This window comes from Lissotriton vulgaris, chromosome 1_1, assembly GCF_964263255.1.
Source record: "Lissotriton vulgaris chromosome 1_1, aLisVul1.2, whole genome shotgun sequence".
Taxonomy (NCBI): Eukaryota; Metazoa; Chordata; class Amphibia; order Caudata; family Salamandridae; genus Lissotriton; species Lissotriton vulgaris.
In genome coordinates, this window is record NC_141685.1 from 234,134,610 (window position 1) to 234,154,439 (window position 19,830).

Below are 19,830 nucleotides of genomic sequence, written 5' to 3' on the forward strand. Positions count from 1 at the left end.
TCAAAAAAAATAAGAGAAAATGAAAATGGAAGTTGTGAGAACTTCATTTTGAGATTGCATAAGAATTCAAATTCCTCTCACATGCTAAAGAATACCTGAACCCTTTTGATTAAACCAATTTAGTTGTTATAATGAGACCATATTTGAAAGCCATCTGTGATTTTTCTGTTCTTACTCTGCAATGACCTTGGCAATGACAAGTTAAAAATAAAATGTATGCAAATTTTATAATGGAGAATGCGGGCATCGATCCCGCAACCTCTCGCATGCTAAGCGAGCGCTCTACCATTTGATCTAATTCCCCTGTGTGTTTAATCTGCATAACATGAAAAAAGTAACCTCACTGCCTTCCACACTTTATTTGAAGTCCAATTGCCCATAACAGTGTTCAGTTCACTCCTAACTTATGCCTTACCTCCACTTATGGGATGTTTTACAGTTCAGGTTGGCCTGTTTACTACTCGAATATGAGTGATATTGTGGTGTGTTCATCTAGACTCATACCCTACCTAATCTTGAAGTTAAATTTCCCACCAATGAGAAACCAAGGGAGATACCATTTTTGATAGTTATTGCATGTCTAATGCAAGAATAATCACCAGATTATGAGAGTCCAGCAAAAATTACTCATTTTCGCCCAACGTGAGGCTCAAACCCTGAGATTAAGAGTCTCATGCTCTACCGACTGAGCTAGCCGGGTTCCCACTTCAAGATGGTATGCAGACTAATCATTTTTTATGAAGGAAATCCATTCCTGGACAATTTTTGGGAGTTATTGCAGGTCTAATGCAAGATTAATCTCCATATTATGAGAGTCAATGCAGTATTCAGGCAAAAATTACTCGTTTCCGCCCAACGTGGAGCTCGAACCCACGACCCAGAGAATAAGAGTCTCATGCTCTACCGACTGAGCTAGCCGGGCTCCCTCCTTAAGGCAGTATGCAGACCAATCCCTTTTTGTGAAGAAAATCAAATCCTGGATATTCCTCTACTCTTGTTTTGCAAGGAAAGCCATATTTATACATCCTTCAGAGGACAGAGTGTCAAAAAAAATAAGAGAAAATGAAAATGGAAGTTGTGAGAACTTCATTTTGAGATTGCATAAGAATTCAAATTCCTCTCACATGCTAAAGAATACCTGAACCCTTTTGATTAAACCACTTTAGTTGTTATAATGAGACCATATTTGAAAGCCATCTGTGATTTTTCTGTTCTTACTCTGCAATGACCTTGGCAATGACAAGTTAAAAATAAATTGTATGCAAATTTTATAATGGAGAATGCGGGCATCGATCCCGCTACCTCTCGCATGCTAAGCGAGCGCTCTACCATTTGAGCTAATTCCCCTGTGTGTTTAATCTGCATAACATGAAAAAAGTAACCTCACTGCCTTCCACACTTTATTTGAAGTCCAATTGCCCATAACAGTGTTCAGTTCACTCCTAACGTATGCCTTACCTCCACTGATGGGATGTTTTACAGTTCAGGTTGGCCTGTTTACTACTCGAATATGAGTGATATTGTGGTGTGTTCATCTAGACTCATACCCTATCTAATCTTGAAGTTAAATTTCCCACCAATGAGAAACCAAGGGAGATACCATTTTTGATAGTTATTGCATGTCTAATGCAAGAATAATCACCAGATTATGAGAGTCCAGCAAAAATTACTCATTTTCACCGAACATGAGGCTCGAACCCACGACTCTGAGATTAAGAGTCTCATGCTCTACCGACTGAGCTAGCCGGGCTCCCACTTCAAGATGGTATGCAGACTAATCATTTTTTATGAAGGAAATCCATTCCTGGACAATTTTTGGGAGTTATTGCAGGTCTAATGCAAGATTAATCTCCATATTATGAGAGTCAATGCAGTATTCAGGCAAAAATTACTCGTTTTCGCCCAACGTGGAGCTCGAACCCACGACCCTGAGATTAAGAGTCTCATGCTCTACCGACTGCGCTAGCCGGGCTCCCTCCTTAAGACAGTATGCAGACCAATCCCTTTTTGTGAAGAAAATCAAATCCTGGATATTCCTCTACTCTTGTTTTGCAAGGAAAGCCAGATTTATACATCCTTCAGAGGACAGAGTGTCAAAAAAAATAAGAGAAAATGAAAATGGAAGTTGTGAGAACTTCATTTTGAGATTGCATAAGAATTCAAATTCCTCTCACATGCTAAAGAATACCTGAACCCTTTTGATTAAACCAATTTAGTTGTTATAATGAGACCATATTTGAAAGCCATCTGTGATTTTTCTGTTCTTACTCTGCAATGACCTTGGCAATGACAAGTTAAAAATAAAATGTATGCAAATTTTATAATGGAGAATGCGGGCATCGAGCCCGCTACCTCTCGCATGCTAAGCGAGCGCTTTACTATTTGAGCTAATTCCCCTGTGTGTTTAATCTGCATAACATGAAAAAAGTAACCTTACTGCGTTCCACACTTTATTTGAAGTCCAATTGCCCATAACAGTGTTCAGTTCACTCCTAACTTATGCCTTACCTCCACTTATGGGATGTTTTACAGTTCAGGTTGGCCTGTTTACTACTCGAATATGAGTGATATTGCGCTGTGTTCATCTAGACTCATACCCTAGCTAATCTTGAAGTTAAATTTCCCACCAATGAGAAACCAAGGGAGATACCATTTCTGATAGTTATTGCATGTCTAATGCAAGAATATTCACCAGATTATGAGAGTCAATGCAATAATCCAGCAAAAATTACTCATTTTCGCCCAACGTGGGGCTCGAACCCACGACCCTGAGATTAAGAGTCTCATGCTCTACCGACTGAGCTAGCCGGGCTCCCACTTCAAGATGGTATGCAGACTAATCATTTTTTATGAAGGAAATCCATTCCTGGACAATTTTTGGGAGTTATTGCAGGTCTAATGTAAGATTAATCTCCATATTATGAGAGTCAATGCAATATTCAGGAAAAAATTACTCGTTTTCACCCAACGTGGGGCTCGAACCCACGACCCTGAGATTAAGAGTCTCATGCTCTACCGACTGAGCTAGCCGGGCTCCCTCCTTAAAACAGTATGCAGACCAATCCCTTTTTGTGAAAAAAATCAAATCCTGGATATTCCTCTACTCTTGTTTTGCAAGGAAAGCCAGATTTATACATCCTTCAGAGGACAGAGTGTCAAAAAAAATAAGAGAAAATGAAAATGGAAGTTGTGAGAACTTCATTTTGAGATTGCATAAGAATTCAAATTCCTCTCACATGCTAAAGAATACCTGAACCCTTTTGATTAAACCACTTTAGTTGTTATAATGAGACCATATTTGAAAGCCATCTGTGATTTTTCTGTTCTTACTCTGCAATGACCATGGGCAATGACAAGTTAAAAATAAAATGTATGCAAATTTTATAATGGAGAATGCGGGCATCGATCCCGCTATCTCTCGCATGCTAAGCGAGCGCTCTACCATTTGAGCTAATTCCCCTGTGTGTTTAAGCTGCATAACATGAAAAAAGTAACCTCACTGCCTTCCACACTTTATTTGAAGTCCAATTGCCCATAACAGTGTTCAGTTCACTCCTAACTTATGCCTTACCTCCACTTATGGGATGTTTTACAGTTCAGGTTGGCCTGTTTACTACTCGAATATGAGTGATATTGTGGTGTGTTCATCTAGACTCATACCCTACCTAATCTTGAAGTTAAATTTCCCACCAATGAGAAACCAAGGGAGATACCATTTTTGATAGTTATTGCATGTCTACTGCAAGAATAATCACCAGATTATGAGAGTCCAGCAAAAATTACTTATTTTCGCCCGACGTGGGGCTCGAACCCACGACCCTGAGATTAAGAGTCTCATGCTCTACCGACTGAGCTAGCCGGGCTCCCACTTCAAGATGGTATGCAGACTAATCATTTTTTATGAAGGAAATCCATTCCTGGACAATTTTTGGGAGTTATTGCAGGTCTAATGCAAGATTAATCTCCATATTATGAGAGTCAATGCAATATTCAGGAAAAAAATTACTCGTTTTCACCCAACGTGGGGCTCGAACCCACGACCCTGAGATTAAGAGTCTCGTGCTCTACCGACTGAGCTAGCCGGGCTCCCTTCTTAAGACAGTATGCAGACCAATCCCTTTTTGTGAAAAAAATCAAATCCTGGATATTCCTCTACTCTTGTTTTGCAAGGAAAGCCAGATTTATACATCCTTCAGAGGACAGAGTGTCAAAAAAAATAAGAGAAAATGAAAACGGAAGTTGTGAGAACTTCATTTTGAGATTGCATAAGAATTCAAATTCCTCTCACATGCTAAAGAATACCTGAACCCTTTTGATTAAACCACTTTAGTTGTTATAATGAGACCATATTTGAAAGCCATCTGTGATTTTTCTGTTCTTACTCTGCAATGACCATGGGCAATGACAAGTTAAAAATAAAATGTATGCAAATTTTATAATGGAGAATGCGGGCATCGATCCCGCTACCTCTTGCATGCTAAGCGAGCGCTCTACCATTTGAGCTAATTCCCCTGTGTGTTTAATCTGCATAACATGAAAAAAGTAACCTGACTGCCTTCCACACTTTATTTGCAGTCCAATTGCCCATAACAGTGTTCAGTTCACTCCTAACATATGCCTTACCTCCACTTATGGGATGTTTTACAGTTCAGGTTGGCCTGTTTACTACTCGAGTATGAGTGATATTGTGGTGTGTTCATCTAGACTCATACCCTAGCTAATCTTGAAGTTAAATTTCCCACCAATGAGAAACCAAGGGAGATACCATTTCTGATAGTTATTGCATGTCTAATGCAAGAATATTTACCAGATTATGAGAGTCAATGCAATAATCCAGCAAAAATTACTCATTTTCGCCCAACGTGGGGCTCGAACCCACGACCCTGAGATTAAGAGTCTCATGCTCTACCGACTGAGCTAGCTGGGCTCCCACTTCAAGATGGTATGCAGACTAATCATTTTTTATGAAGGAAATCCATTCCTGGACAATTTTTGGGAGTTATTGCAGGTCTAATGCAAGATTAATCTCCATATTATGAGAGTCAATGCAATATTCAGGAAAAAATTACTCGTTTTCGCCCAACGTGGGGCTCGAACCCACGACCCTGAGATTAAGAGTCTCATGCTCTACCGACTGAGCTAGCCGGGCTCCCTCCTTAAGACAGTATGCAGACCAATCTCTTTTTGTGAAAAAAATCAAATCCTGGATATTCCTCTACTCTTGTTTTGGAAGGAAAGCCAGATTTATACATCCTTCAGAGGACAGAGTGTCAAAAAAATAAGAGAAAATGAAAATGGAAGTTGTGAGAACTTCATTTTGAGATTGCATAAGAATTTCAAATTCCTCTCACATGCTAAAGAATACCTGAACCCTTTTGATTAAACCACTTTAGTTGTTATAATGAGACCATATTTGAAAGCCATCTGTGATTTTTCTGTTCTTACTCTGCAATGACCATGGGCAATGACAAGTTAAAAATAAAATGTATGCAAATTTTATAATGGAGAATGCAGGCATCGATCCCGCTACCTCTCGCATGCTAAGCGAGCACTCTACCATTTGAGCTAATTCCCCTGTGTGTTTAATCTGCATAACATGAAAAAAGTAACCTCACTGCCTTCCACACTTTATTTGAAGTCCAATTGCCCATAACAGTGTTCAGTTCACTCCTAACTTATGCCTTACCTCCACTTATGGGATGTTTTACAGTTCAGGTTGGCCTGTTTACTACTCGAATATGAGTGATATTGTGGTATGTTCATCTAGACTCATACTCTACCTAATCTTGAAGTTAAATTTCCCACCAATGAGAAACCAAGGGAGATACCATTTTTGATAGTTATTGCATGTCTAATGCAAGAATAATCACCAGATTATGAGAGTCCAGCAAAAATTACTCATTTTCGCCCAACGTGAGGCTCAAACCCTGAGATTAAGAGTCTCATGCTCTACCGACTGAGCTAGCCGGGTTCCCACTTCAAGATGGTATGCAGACTAATCATTTTTTATGAAGGAAATCCATTCCTGGACAATTTTTGGGAGTTATTGCAGGTCTAATGCAAGATTAATCTCCATATTATGAGAGTCAATGCAGTATTCAGGCAAAATTTACTCGTTTTCGCCCAACGTGGAGCTCGAACCCACGACCCTGAGATTAAGAGTCTCATGCTCTACCGACTGAGCTAGCCGGGCTCCCTCCTTAAGGCAGTATGCAGACCAATCCCTTTTTGTGAAGAAAATCAAATCCTGGATATTCCTCTACTCTTGTTTTGCAAGGAAAGCCATATTTATACATCCTTCAGAGGACAGAGTGTCAAAAAAAATAAGAGAAAATGAAAATGGAAGTTGTGAGAACTTCATTTTGAGATTGCATAAGAATTCAAATTCCTCTCACATGCTAAAGAATACCTGAACCCTTTTGATTAAACCACTTTAGTTGTTATAATGAGACCATATTTGAAAGCCATCTGTGATTTTTCTGTTCTTACTCTGCAATGACCTTGGCAATGACAAGTTAAAAATAAAATGTATGCAAATTTTATAATGGAGAATGCGGGCATCGATCCCGCTACCTCTCGCATGCTAAGCGAGCGCTCTACCATTTGAGCTAATTCCCCTGTGTGTTTAATCTGCATAACATGAAAAAAGTAACCTCACTGCCTTCCACACTTTATTTGAAGTCCAATTGCCCATAACAGTGTTCAGTTCACTCCTAATTTATGCCTTACCTCCACTGATGGGATGTTTTACAGTTCAGGTTGGCCTGTTTACTACTCGAATATGAGTGATATTGTGGTGTGTTCATCTAGATTCATACCCTACCTAATCTTGAAGTTAAATTTCCCACCAATGAGAAACCAAGGGAGATACCATTTTTGATAGTTATTGCATGTCTAATGCAAGAATAATCACCAGATTATGAGAGTCCAGCAAAAATTACTCATTTTCACCGAACGTGAGGCTCGAACCCACGACTCTGAGATTAAGAGTCTCATGCTCTACCGACTGAGCTAGCCGGGCTCCCACTTCAAGATGGTATGCAGACTAATCATTTTTTATGAAGGAAATCCATTCCTGGACAATTTTTGGGAGTTATTGCAGGTCTAATGCAAGATTAATCTCCATATTATGAGAGTCAATGCAGTATTCAGGCAAAAATTACTCGTTTTCGCCCAACGTGGAGCTCGAACCCACGACCCTGAGATTAAGAGTCTCATGCTCTACCGACTGCGCTAGCCGGGCTCCCTCCTTAAGACAGTATGCAGACCAATCCCTTTTTGTGAAGAAAATCAAATCCTGGATATTCCTCTACTCTTGTTTTGCAAGGAAAGCCAGATTTATACATCCTTCAGAGGACAGAGTGTCAAAAAAAATAAGAGAAAATGAAAATGGAAGTTGTGAGAACTTCATTTTGAGATTGCATAAGAATTCAAATTCCTCTCACATGCTAAAGAATACCTGAACCCTTTTGATTAAACCAATTTAGTTGTTATAATGAGACCATATTTGAAAGCCATCTGTGATTTTTCTGTTCTTACTCTGCAATGACCTTGGCAATGACAAGTTAAAAATAAAATGTATGCAAATTTTATAATGGAGAATGCGGGCATCGAGCCCGCTACCTCTCGCATGCTAAGCGAGCGCTTTACTATTTGAGCTAATTCCCCTGTGTGTTTAATCTGCATAACATGAAAAAAGTAACCTTACTGCGTTCCACACTTTATTTGAAGTCCAATTGCCCATAACAGTGTTCAGTTCACTCCTAACTTATGCCTTACCTCCACTTATGGGATGTTTTACAGTTCAGGTTGGCCTGTTTACTACTCGAATATGAGTGATATTGCGCTGTGTTCATCTAGACTCATACCCTAGCTAATCTTGAAGTTAAATTTCCCACCAATGAGAAACCAAGGGAGATACCATTTCTGATAGTTATTGCATGTCTAATGCAAGAATATTCACCAGATTATGAGAGTCAATGCAATAATCCAGCAAAAATTACTCATTTTCGCCCAACGTGGGGCTCGAACCCACGACCCTGAGATTAAGAGTCTCATGCTCTACCGACTGAGCTAGCCGGGCTCCCACTTCAAGATGGTATGCAGACTAATCATTTTTTATGAAGGAAATCCATTCCTGGACAATTTTTGGGAGTTATTGCAGGTCTAATGTAAGATTAATCTCCATATTATGAGAGTCAATGCAATATTCAGGAAAAAATTACTCGTTTTCACCCAACGTGGGGCTCGAACCCACGACCCTGAGATTAAGAGTCTCATGCTCTACCGACTGAGCTAGCCGGGCTCCCTCCTTAAAACAGTATGCAGACCAATCCCTTTTTGTGAAAAAAATCAAATCCTGGATATTCCTCTACTCTTGTTTTGCAAGGAAAGCCAGATTTATACATCCTTCAGAGGACAGAGTGTCAAAAAAAATAAGAGAAAATGAAAATGGAAGTTGTGAGAACTTCATTTTGAGATTGCATAAGAATTCAAATTCCTCTCACATGCTAAAGAATACCTGAACCCTTTTGATTAAACCACTTTAGTTGTTATAATGAGACCATATTTGAAAGCCATCTGTGATTTTTCTGTTCTTACTCTGCAATGACCATGGGCAATGACAAGTTAAAAATAAAATGTATGCAAATTTTATAATGGAGAATGCGGGCATCGATCCCGCTATCTCTCGCATGCTAAGCGAGCGCTCTACCATTTGAGCTAATTCCCCTGTGTGTTTAAGCTGCATAACATGAAAAAAGTAACCTCACTGCCTTCCACACTTTATTTGAAGTCCAATTGCCCATAACAGTGTTCAGTTCACTCCTAACTTATGCCTTACCTCCACTTATGGGATGTTTTACAGTTCAGGTTGGCCTGTTTACTACTCGAATATGAGTGATATTGTGGTGTGTTCATCTAGACTCATACCCTACCTAATCTTGAAGTTAAATTTCCCACCAATGAGAAACCAAGGGAGATACCATTTTTGATAGTTATTGCATGTCTACTGCAAGAATAATCACCAGATTATGAGAGTCCAGCAAAAATTACTTATTTTCGCCCGACGTGGGGCTCGAACCCACGACCCTGAGATTAAGAGTCTCATGCTCTACCGACTGAGCTAGCCGGGCTCCCACTTCAAGATGGTATGCAGACTAATCATTTTTTATGAAGGAAATCCATTCCTGGACAATTTTTGGGAGTTATTGCAGGTCTAATGCAAGATTAATCTCCATATTATGAGAGTCAATGCAATATTCAGGAAAAAAATTACTCGTTTTCACCCAACGTGGGGCTCGAACCCACGACCCTGAGATTAAGAGTCTCATGCTCTACCGACTGAGCTAGCCGGGCTCCCTTCTTAAGACAGTATGCAGACCAATCCCTTTTTGTGAAAAAAATCAAATCCTGGATATTCCTCTACTCTTGTTTTGCAAGGAAAGCCAGATTTATACATCCTTCAGAGGACAGAGTGTCAAAAAAAATAAGAGAAAATGAAAACGGAAGTTGTGAGAACTTCATTTTGAGATTGCATAAGAATTCAAATTCCTCTCACATGCTAAAGAATACCTGAACCCTTTTGATTAAACCACTTTAGTTGTTATAATGAGACCATATTTGAAAGCCATCTGTGATTTTTCTGTTCTTACTCTGCAATGACCATGGGCAATGACAAGTTAAAAATAAAATGTATGCAAATTTTATAATGGAGAATGCGGGCATCGATCCCGCTACCTCTTGCATGCTAAGCGAGCGCTCTACCATTTGAGCTAATTCCCCTGTGTGTTTAATCTGCATAACATGAAAAAAGTAACCTGACTGCCTTCCACACTTTATTTGCAGTCCAATTGCCCATAACAGTGTTCAGTTCACTCCTAACATATGCCTTACCTCCACTTATGGGATGTTTTACAGTTCAGGTTGGCCTGTTTACTACTCGAGTATGAGTGATATTGTGGTGTGTTCATCTAGACTCATACCCTAGCTAATCTTGAAGTTAAATTTCCCACCAATGAGAAACCAAGGGAGATACCATTTCTGATAGTTATTGCATGTCTAATGCAAGAATATTTACCAGATTATGAGAGTCAATGCAATAATCCAGCAAAAATTACTCATTTTCGCCCAACGTGGGGCTCGAACCCACGACCCTGAGATTAAGAGTCTCATGCTCTACCGACTGAGCTAGCTGGGCTCCCACTTCAAGATGGTATGCAGACTAATCATTTTTTATGAAGGAAATCCATTCCTGGACAATTTTTGGGAGTTATTGCAGGTCTAATGCAAGATTAATCTCCATATTATGAGAGTCAATGCAATATTCAGGAAAAAATTACTCGTTTTCGCCCAACGTGGGGCTCGAACCCACGACCCTGAGATTAAGAGTCTCATGCTCTACCGACTGAGCTAGCCGGGCTCCCTCCTTAAGACAGTATGCAGACCAATCTCTTTTTGTGAAAAAAATCAAATCCTGGATATTCCTCTACTCTTGTTTTGGAAGGAAAGCCAGATTTATACATCCTTCAGAGGACAGAGTGTCAAAAAAATAAGAGAAAATGAAAATGGAAGTTGTGAGAACTTCATTTTGAGATTGCATAAGAATTTCAAATTCCTCTCACATGCTAAAGAATACCTGAACCCTTTTGATTAAACCACTTTAGTTGTTATAATGAGACCATATTTGAAAGCCATCTGTGATTTTTCTGTTCTTACTCTGCAATGACCATGGGCAATGACAAGTTAAAAATAAAATGTATGCAAATTTTATAATGGAGAATGCAGGCATCGATCCCGCTACCTCTCGCATGCTAAGCGAGCACTCTACCATTTGAGCTAATTCCCCTGTGTGTTTAATCTGCATAACATGAAAAAAGTAACCTCACTGCCTTCCACACTTTATTTGAAGTCCAATTGCCCATAACAGTGTTCAGTTCACTCCTAACTTATGCCTTACCTCCACTTATGGGATGTTTTACAGTTCAGGTTGGCCTGTTTACTACTCGAATATGAGTGATATTGTGGTATGTTCATCTAGACTCATACTCTACCTAATCTTGAAGTTAAATTTCCCACCAATGAGAAACCAAGGGAGATACCATTTTTGATAGTTATTGCATGTCTAATGCAAGAATAATCACCAGATTATGAGAGTCCAGCAAAAATTACTCATTTTCGCCCAACGTGAGGCTCAAACCCTGAGATTAAGAGTCTCATGCTCTACCGACTGAGCTAGCCGGGTTCCCACTTCAAGATGGTATGCAGACTAATCATTTTTTATGAAGGAAATCCATTCCTGGACAATTTTTGGGAGTTATTGCAGGTCTAATGCAAGATTAATCTCCATATTATGAGAGTCAATGCAGTATTCAGGCAAAATTTACTCGTTTTCGCCCAACGTGGAGCTCGAACCCACGACCCTGAGATTAAGAGTCTCATGCTCTACCGACTGAGCTAGCCGGGCTCCCTCCTTAAGGCAGTATGCAGACCAATCCCTTTTTGTGAAGAAAATCAAATCCTGGATATTCCTCTACTCTTGTTTTGCAAGGAAAGCCATATTTATACATCCTTCAGAGGACAGAGTGTCAAAAAAAATAAGAGAAAATGAAAATGGAAGTTGTGAGAACTTCATTTTGAGATTGCATAAGAATTCAAATTCCTCTCACATGCTAAAGAATACCTGAACCCTTTTGATTAAACCACTTTAGTTGTTATAATGAGACCATATTTGAAAGCCATCTGTGATTTTTCTGTTCTTACTCTGCAATGACCTTGGCAATGACAAGTTAAAAATAAAATGTATGCAAATTTTATAATGGAGAATGCGGGCATCGATCCCGCTACCTCTCGCATGCTAAGCGAGCGCTCTACCATTTGAGCTAATTCCCCTGTGTGTTTAATCTGCATAACATGAAAAAAGTAACCTCACTGCCTTCCACACTTTATTTGAAGTCCAATTGCCCATAACAGTGTTCAGTTCACTCCTAATTTATGCCTTACCTCCACTGATGGGATGTTTTACAGTTCAGGTTGGCCTGTTTACTACTCGAATATGAGTGATATTGTGGTGTGTTCATCTAGATTCATACCCTACCTAATCTTGAAGTTAAATTTCCCACCAATGAGAAACCAAGGGAGATACCATTTTTGATAGTTATTGCATGTCTAATGCAAGAATAATCACCAGATTATGAGAGTCCAGCAAAAATTACTCATTTTCACCGAACGTGAGGCTCGAACCCACGACTCTGAGATTAAGAGTCTCATGCTCTACCGACTGAGCTAGCCGGGCTCCCACTTCAAGATGGTATGCAGACTAATCATTTTTTATGAAGGGAATCCATTCCTGGACAATTTTTGGGAGTTATTGCAGGTCTAATGCAAGATTAATCTCCATATTATGAGAGTCAATGCAGTATTCAGGCAAAAATTACTTGTTTTCGCCCAACGTGGAGCTCGAACCCACGACCCTGAGATTAAGAGTCTCATGCTCTACCGACTGAGCTAGCCGGGCTCCCTCCTTAAGACAGTATGCAGACCAATCCCTTTTTGTGAAGAAAATCAAATCCTGGATATTCCTCTACTCTTGTTTTGCAAGGAAAGTCAGATTTATACATCCTTCAGAGGACAGAGTGTCAAAAAAATAAGAGAAAATGAAAATGGAAGTTGTGAGAACTTCATTTTGAGATTGCATAAGAATTCAAATTCCTCTCACATGCTAAAGAATACCTGAACCCTTTTGATTAAACCAATTTAGTTGTTATAATGAGACCATATTTGAAAGCCATCTGTGATTTTTCTGTTCTTACTCTGCAATGACCTTGGCAATGACAAGTTAAAAATAAAATGTATGCAAATTTTATAATGGAGAATGCGGGCATCGAGCCCGCTACCTCTCGCATGCTAAGCGAGCGCTTTACTATTTGAGCTAATTCCCCTGTGTGTTTAATCTGCATAACATGAAAAAAGTAACCTTACTGCGTTCCACACTTTATTTGAAGTCCAATTGCCCATAACAGTGTTCAGTTCACTCCTAACTTATGCCTTACCTCCACTTATGGGATGTTTTACAGTTCAGGTTGGCCTGTTTACTACTCGAATATGAGTGATATTGCGCTGTGTTCATCTAGACTCATACCCTAGCTAATCTTGAAGTTAAATTTCCCACCAATGAGAAACCAAGGGAGATACCATTTCTGATAGTTATTGCATGTCTAATGCAAGAATATTCACCAGATTATGAGAGTCAATGCAATAATCCAGCAAAAATTACTCATTTTCGCCCAACGTGGGGCTCGAACCCACGACCCTGAGATTAAGAGTCTCATGCTCTACCGACTGAGCTAGCCGGGCTCCCACTTCAAGATGGTATGCAGACTAATCATTTTTTATGAAGGAAATCCATTCCTGGACAATTTTTGGGAGTTATTGCAGGTCTAATGTAAGATTAATCTCCATATTATGAGAGTCAATGCAATATTCAGGAAAAAATTACTCGTTTTCGCCCAACGTGGGGCTCGAACCCACGACCCTGAGATTAAGAGTCTCATGCTCTACCGACTGAGCTAGCCGGGCTCCCTCCTTAAGACAGTATGCAGACCAATACCTTTTTGTGAAAAAAATCAAATCCTGGATATTCCTCTACTCTTGTTTTGCAAGGAAAGCCAGATTTATACATCCTTCAGAGGACAGAGTGTCAAAAAAAATAAGAGAAAATGAAAATGGAAGTTGTGAGAACTTCATTTTGAGATTGCATAAGAATTCAAATTCCTCTCACATGCTAAAGAATACCTGAACCCTTTTGATTAAACCACTTTAGTTGTTATAATGAGACCATATTTGAAAGCCATCTGTGATTTTTCTGTTCTTACTCTGCAATGACCATGGGCAATGACAAGTTAAAAATAAAATGCATGCAAATTTTATAATGGAGAATGCGGGCATCGATCCCGCTATCTCTCGCATGCTAAGCGAGCGCTCTACCATTTGAGCTAATTCCCCTGTGTGTTTAATCTGCATAACATGAAAAAAGTAACCTCACTGCCTTCCACACTTTATTTGAAGTCCAATTGCCCATAACAGTGTTCAGTTCACTCCTAACTTATGCCTTACCTCCACTTATGGGATGTTTTACAGTTCAGGTTGGCCTGTTTACTACTCGAATATGAGTGATATTGCGCTGTGTTCATCTAGACTCATACCCTAGCTAATCTTGAAGTTAAATTTCCCACCAATGAGAAACCAAGGGAGATACCATTTCTGATAGTTATTGCATGTCTAATGCAAGAATATTCACCAGATTATGAGAGTCAATGCAATAATCCAGCAAAAATTACTCATTTTTGCCCAACGTGGGGCTCGAACCCACGACCCTGAGATTAAGAGTCTCATGCTCTACCGACTGAGCTAGCTGGGCTCCCACTTCAAGATGGTATGCAGACTAATCATTTTTTATGAAGGAAATCCATTCCTGGACAATTTTTGGGAGTTATTGCAGGTCTAATGCAAGATTAATCTCCATATTATGAGAGTCAATGCAATATTCAGGAAAAAATTACTCGTTTTCGGCCAATGTGGGGCTCGAACCCACGACCCTGAGATTAAGAGTCTCATGCTCTACCGACTGAGCTAGCCGGGCTCCCTCCTTAAGACAGTATGCAGACCACTCCCTTTTTGTGAAAAAAATCAAATCCTGGATATTCCTCTACTCTTGTTTTGCAAGGAAAGCCAGATTTATACATCCTTCAGAGGACAGAGTGTCAAAAAAAATAAGAGAAAATGAAAATGGAAGTTGTGAGAACTTCATTTTGAGATTGCATAAGAATTCAAATTCCTCTCACATGCTAAAGAATACCTGAACCCTTTTGATTAAACCACTTTAGTTGTTATAATGAGACCATATTTGAAAGCCATCTGTGATTTTTCTGTTCTTACTCTGCAATGACCATGGGCAATGACAAGTTAAAAATAAAATGTATGCAAATTTTATAATGGAGAATGCGGGCATCGATCCCGCTACCTCTCGCATGCTAAGCGAGCGCTCTACCATTTGAGCTAATTCCCCTGTGTGTTTAATCTGCATAACATGAAAAAAGTAACCTCACTGCCTTCCACACTTTATTTGAAGTCCAATTGCCCATAACAGTGTTCAGTTAACTCCTAACTTATGCCTTACCTCCACTTATGGGATGTTTTACAGTTCAGGTTGGCCTGTTTACTACTTGAATATGAGTGATATTGTGGTGTGTTCATCTAGACTCATACTCTACCTAATATTGAAGTTAAATTTCCCACCAATGAGAAACCAAGGGAGATACCATTTTTGATAGTTATTGCATGTCTAATGCAAGAATATTCACCAGATTATGAGAGTCAATGCAATAATCCAGCAAAAATTACTCATTTTCGCCCAACGTGGGGCTCGAACCCACGACCCTGAGATTAAGAGTCTCATGCTCTACCGACTGAGCTAGCCAGGCTCCCACTTCAAGATGGTATGCAGACTAATCATTTTTTATGAAGGAAATCCATTCCTGGACAATTTTTGGGAGTTATTGCAGGTCTAATGCAAGAATAATCTCCATATTATGAGAGTCAATGCAATATTCAGGCAAAAATTACTCGTTTTCGCCCAACGTGGGGCTCGAACCCACGACCCTGAGATTAAGAGTCTCATGCTCTACCGACTGAGGTAGCCGGGCTCCCTCCTTAAGACAGTATGCAGACCAATCCCTTTTTGTGAAAAAAATCAAATCCTGGATATTCCTCTACTCTTGTTTTGCAAGGAAAGCCAGATTTATACATCCTTCAGAGGACAGAGTGTCAAAAAAAATAAGAGAAAATGAAAACGGAAGTTGTGAGAACTTCATTTTGAGATTGCATAAGAATTCAAATTCCTCTCACATGCTAAAGAATACCTGAACCCTTTTGATTAAACCACTTTAGTTGTTATAATGAGACCATATTTGAAAGCCATCTGTGATTTTTCTGTTCTTACTCTGCAATGACCTTGGCAATGACAAGTTAAAAATAAAATGTATGCAAATTTTATAATGGAGAATGCGGGCATCGATCCCGCTACCTCTCGCATGCTAAGCGAGCTCTCTACCATTTGAGCTAATTCCCCTGTGTGTTTAATCTGCATAACATGAAAAAAGTAACCTCACTGCCTTCCACACTTTATTTGAAGTCCAATTGCCCATAACAGTGTTCAGTTCACTCCTAACTTATGCCTTACCTCCACTTATGGGATGTTTTACAGTTCAGGTTGGCCTGTTTACTACTCGAATATGAGTGATATTGTGGTGTGTTCATCTAGACTCATACCCTACCTAATCTTGAAGTTAAATTTCCCACCAATGAGAAACCAAGGGAGATACCATTTTTGATAGTTATTGCATGTCTAATGCAAGAATAATCACCAGATTATGAGAGTCCAGCAAAAATTACTCATTTTCGCCCAACGTGAGGCTCAAACCCTGAGATTAAGAGTCTCATGCTCTACCGACTGAGCTAGCCGGGTTCCCACTTCAAGATGGTATGCAGACTAATCATTTTTTATGAAGGAAATCCATTCCTGGACAATTTTTGGGAGTTATTGCAGGTCTAATGCAAGTTTAATCTCCATATTATGAGAGTCAATGCAGTATTCAGGCAAAAATTACTTGTTTTCGCCCAACGTGGAGCTCGAACCCACGACCCTGAGATTAAGAGTCTCATGCTCTACCGACTGAGCTAGCCGGGCTCCCTCCTTAAGGCAGTATGCAGACCAATCCCTTTTTGTGAAGAAAATCAAATCCTGGATATTCCTCTACTCTTGTTTTGCAAGGAAAGCCATATTTATACATCCTTCAGAGGACAGAGTGTCAAAAAAAATAAGAGAAAATGAAAATGGAAGTTGTGAGAACTTCATTTTGAGATTGCATAAGAATTCAAATTCCTCTCAAATGCTAAAGAATACCTGAACCCTTTTGACTAAACCACTTTAGTTGTTATAATGAGACCATATTTGAAAGCCATCTGTGATTTTTCTGTTCTTACTCTGCAATGACCTTGGCAATGACAAGTTGAAAATAAAATGTATGCAAATTTTATAATGGAGAATGCGGGCATCGAGCCCACTACCTCTCGCATGCTAAGCGAGCGCTTTACTATTTGAGCTAATTCCCCTGTGTGTTTAATCTGCATAACATGAAAAAAGTAACCTTACTGCGTTCCACACTTTATTTGAAGTCCAATTGCCCATAACAGTGTTCAGTTCACTCCTAACTTATGCCTTACCTCCACTTATGGGATGTTTTACAGTTCAGGTTGGCCTGTTTACTACTCGAATATGAGTGATATTGCGCTGTGTTTATCTAGACTCATACCCTAGCTAATCTTGAAGTTAAATTTCCCACCAATGAGAAACCAAGGGAGATACCATTTCTGATAGTTATTGCATGTCTAATGCAAGAATATTCACCAGATTATGAGAGTCAATGCAATAATCCAGCAAAAATTACTCATTTTTGCCCAACGTGGGGCTCGAACCCACGACCCTGAGATTAAGAGTCTCATGCTCTACCGACTGAGCTAGCTGGGCTCCCACTTCAAGATGGTATGCAGACTAATCATTTTTTATGAAGGAAATCCATTCCTGGACAATTTTTGGGAGTTATTGCAGGTCTAATGCAAGATTAATCTCCATATTATGAGAGTCAATGCAATATTCAGGAAAAAATTACTCGTTTTCGGCCAATGTGGGGCTCGAACCCACGACCCTGAGATTAAGAGTCTCATGCTCTACCGACTGAGCTAGCCGGGCTCCCTCCTTAAGACAGTATGCAGACCACTCCCTTTTTGTGAAAAAAATCAAATCCTGGATATTCCTCTACTCTTGTTTTGCAAGGAAAGCCAGATTTATACATCCTTCAGAGGACAGAGTGTCAAAAAAAATAAGAGAAAATGAAAATGGAAGTTGTGAGAACTTCATTTTGAGATTGCATAAGAATTCAAATTCCTCTCACATGCTAAAGAATACCTGAACCCTTTTGATTAAACCACTTTAGTTGTTATAATGAGACCATATTTGAAAGCCATCTGTGATTTTTCTGTTCTTACTCTGCAATGACCATGGGCAATGACAAGTTAAAAATAAAATGTATGCAAATTTTATAATGGAGAATGCGGGCATCGATCCCGCTACCTCTCGCATGCTAAGCGAGCGCTCTACCATTTGAGCTAATTCCCCTGTGTGTTTAATCTGCATAACATGAAAAAAGTAACCTCACTGCCTTCCACACTTTATTTGAAGTCCAATTGCCCATAACAGTGTTCAGTTCACTCCTAACTTATGCCTTACCTCCACTTATGGGATGTTTTACAGTTCAGGTTGGCCTGTTTACTACTTGAATATGAGTGATATTGTGGTGTGTTCATCTAGACTCATACTCTACCTAATCTTGAAGTTAAATTTCCCACCAATGAGAAACCAAGGGAGATACCATTTTTGATAGTTATTGCATGTCTAATGCAAGAATAATCACCAGATTATGAGAGTCCAGCAAAAATTACTCATTTTCGCCCAACGTGGAGCTCGAACCCACGACCCTGAGATTAAAAGTCTCATGCTCTACCGACTGAGCTAGCCGGGCTCCCACTTCAAGATGGTATGCAGACTAATCATTTTTTATGAAGGAAATCCAGTCCTGGACAATTTTTGGGAGTTATTGCAGGTCTAATGCAAGAATAATCTCCATATTATGAGAGTCTATGCAATATTCAGGGAAAAATAACTCTTTTTCGCCCAACGTGGGGCTCAAACCCACGACCCTGAGATTAAGAGTCTCATGCTCTACCGACTGAGCTAGCCGGGCTCCCTCCTTAAGACAGTATGCAGACCAATCCCTTTTTGTGAAAAAAATCAAATCCTGGATATTCCTCTACTCTTGTTTTGCAAGGAAAGCCAGATTTATACATCCTTCAGAGGACAGAGTGTCAAAACAAATAAGAGAAAATGAAAACGGAAGTTGTGAGAACTTCATTTTGAGATTGCATAAGAATTCAAATTCCTCTCACATGCTAAAGAATACCTGAACCCTTTTGATTAAACCACTTTAGTTGTTATAATGAGACCATATTTGAAAGCCATCTGTGATTTTTCTGTTCTTACTCTGCAATGACCTTGGCAATGACAAGTTAAAAATAAAATGTATGTAAATTTTATAATGGAGAATGCGGGCATCGATCCCGCTACCTCTCGCATGCTAAGCGAGCGCTCTACCATTTGAGCTAATTCCCCTGTGTGTTTAATCTGCATAACATGAAAAAAGTAACCTTACTGCCTTCCACACTATATTTGAAGTCCAATTGCCCATAACAGTGTTCAGTTCACTCCTAACTTATGCCTTACCTCCACTTATGGGATGTTTTACAGTTCAGGTTGGCCTGTTTACTACTCGAATATGAGTGATATTGTGGTGTGTTCATCTAGACTCATACCCTACCTAATCTTGAAGTTAAATTTCCCACCAATGAGAAACCAAGGGAGATACCATTTTTGATAGTTATTGCATGTCTAATGCAAGAATAATCACCAGATTATGAGAGTCCAGCAAAAATTACTCATTTTCGCCCAACGTGAGGCTCAAACCCTGAGATTAAGAGTCTCATGCTCTACCGACTGAGCTAGCCGGGTTCCCACTTCAAGATGGTATGCAGACTAATCATTTTTTATGAAGGAAATCCATTCCTGGACAATTTTTGGGAGTTATTGCAGGTCTAATGCAAGATTAATCTCCATATTATGAGAGTCAATGCAGTATTCAGGCAAAAATTACTTGTTTTCGC

The 19,830-nt window shown here is 39.5% G+C and overlaps 12 non-coding genes across 12 annotated transcripts; all 12 read right to left on the bottom strand.

The window, feature by feature from the left end:
* Positions 1-1,274: 1,274 nt before the first annotated feature.
* Positions 1,275-1,347, bottom strand: TRNAA-AGC (transfer RNA alanine (anticodon AGC)). The gene has a single exon. It is a non-coding gene; the product is annotated as a tRNA-Ala (tRNA).
* Positions 1,348-3,790: 2,443 nt separating this feature from the next.
* TRNAK-CUU (transfer RNA lysine (anticodon CUU)) lies at positions 3,791-3,863 on the bottom strand. Its single transcript has one exon. It is a non-coding gene; the product is annotated as a tRNA-Lys (tRNA).
* A 991-nt stretch (positions 3,864-4,854) lies between these two features.
* Positions 4,855-4,927, bottom strand: TRNAK-CUU (transfer RNA lysine (anticodon CUU)). The gene has a single exon. It is a non-coding gene; the product is annotated as a tRNA-Lys (tRNA).
* A 1,618-nt stretch (positions 4,928-6,545) lies between these two features.
* TRNAA-AGC (transfer RNA alanine (anticodon AGC)) lies at positions 6,546-6,618 on the bottom strand. The gene has a single exon. It is a non-coding gene; the product is annotated as a tRNA-Ala (tRNA).
* A 2,443-nt stretch (positions 6,619-9,061) lies between these two features.
* TRNAK-CUU (transfer RNA lysine (anticodon CUU)) lies at positions 9,062-9,134 on the bottom strand. The gene has a single exon. It is a non-coding gene; the product is annotated as a tRNA-Lys (tRNA).
* A 991-nt stretch (positions 9,135-10,125) lies between these two features.
* On the bottom strand, positions 10,126-10,198 carry TRNAK-CUU (transfer RNA lysine (anticodon CUU)). Its single transcript has one exon. It is a non-coding gene; the product is annotated as a tRNA-Lys (tRNA).
* Positions 10,199-11,816: 1,618 nt separating this feature from the next.
* On the bottom strand, positions 11,817-11,889 carry TRNAA-AGC (transfer RNA alanine (anticodon AGC)). The gene has a single exon. It is a non-coding gene; the product is annotated as a tRNA-Ala (tRNA).
* Positions 11,890-14,343: 2,454 nt separating this feature from the next.
* TRNAK-CUU (transfer RNA lysine (anticodon CUU)) lies at positions 14,344-14,416 on the bottom strand. The gene has a single exon. It is a non-coding gene; the product is annotated as a tRNA-Lys (tRNA).
* Positions 14,417-14,991: 575 nt separating this feature from the next.
* TRNAA-AGC (transfer RNA alanine (anticodon AGC)) lies at positions 14,992-15,064 on the bottom strand. Its single transcript has one exon. It is a non-coding gene; the product is annotated as a tRNA-Ala (tRNA).
* A 2,447-nt stretch (positions 15,065-17,511) lies between these two features.
* Positions 17,512-17,584, bottom strand: TRNAK-CUU (transfer RNA lysine (anticodon CUU)). Its single transcript has one exon. It is a non-coding gene; the product is annotated as a tRNA-Lys (tRNA).
* Positions 17,585-18,159: 575 nt separating this feature from the next.
* On the bottom strand, positions 18,160-18,232 carry TRNAA-AGC (transfer RNA alanine (anticodon AGC)). Its single transcript has one exon. It is a non-coding gene; the product is annotated as a tRNA-Ala (tRNA).
* A 977-nt stretch (positions 18,233-19,209) lies between these two features.
* On the bottom strand, positions 19,210-19,282 carry TRNAA-AGC (transfer RNA alanine (anticodon AGC)). Its single transcript has one exon. It is a non-coding gene; the product is annotated as a tRNA-Ala (tRNA).
* Between the last annotated feature and the right edge of the window lie 548 nt (positions 19,283-19,830).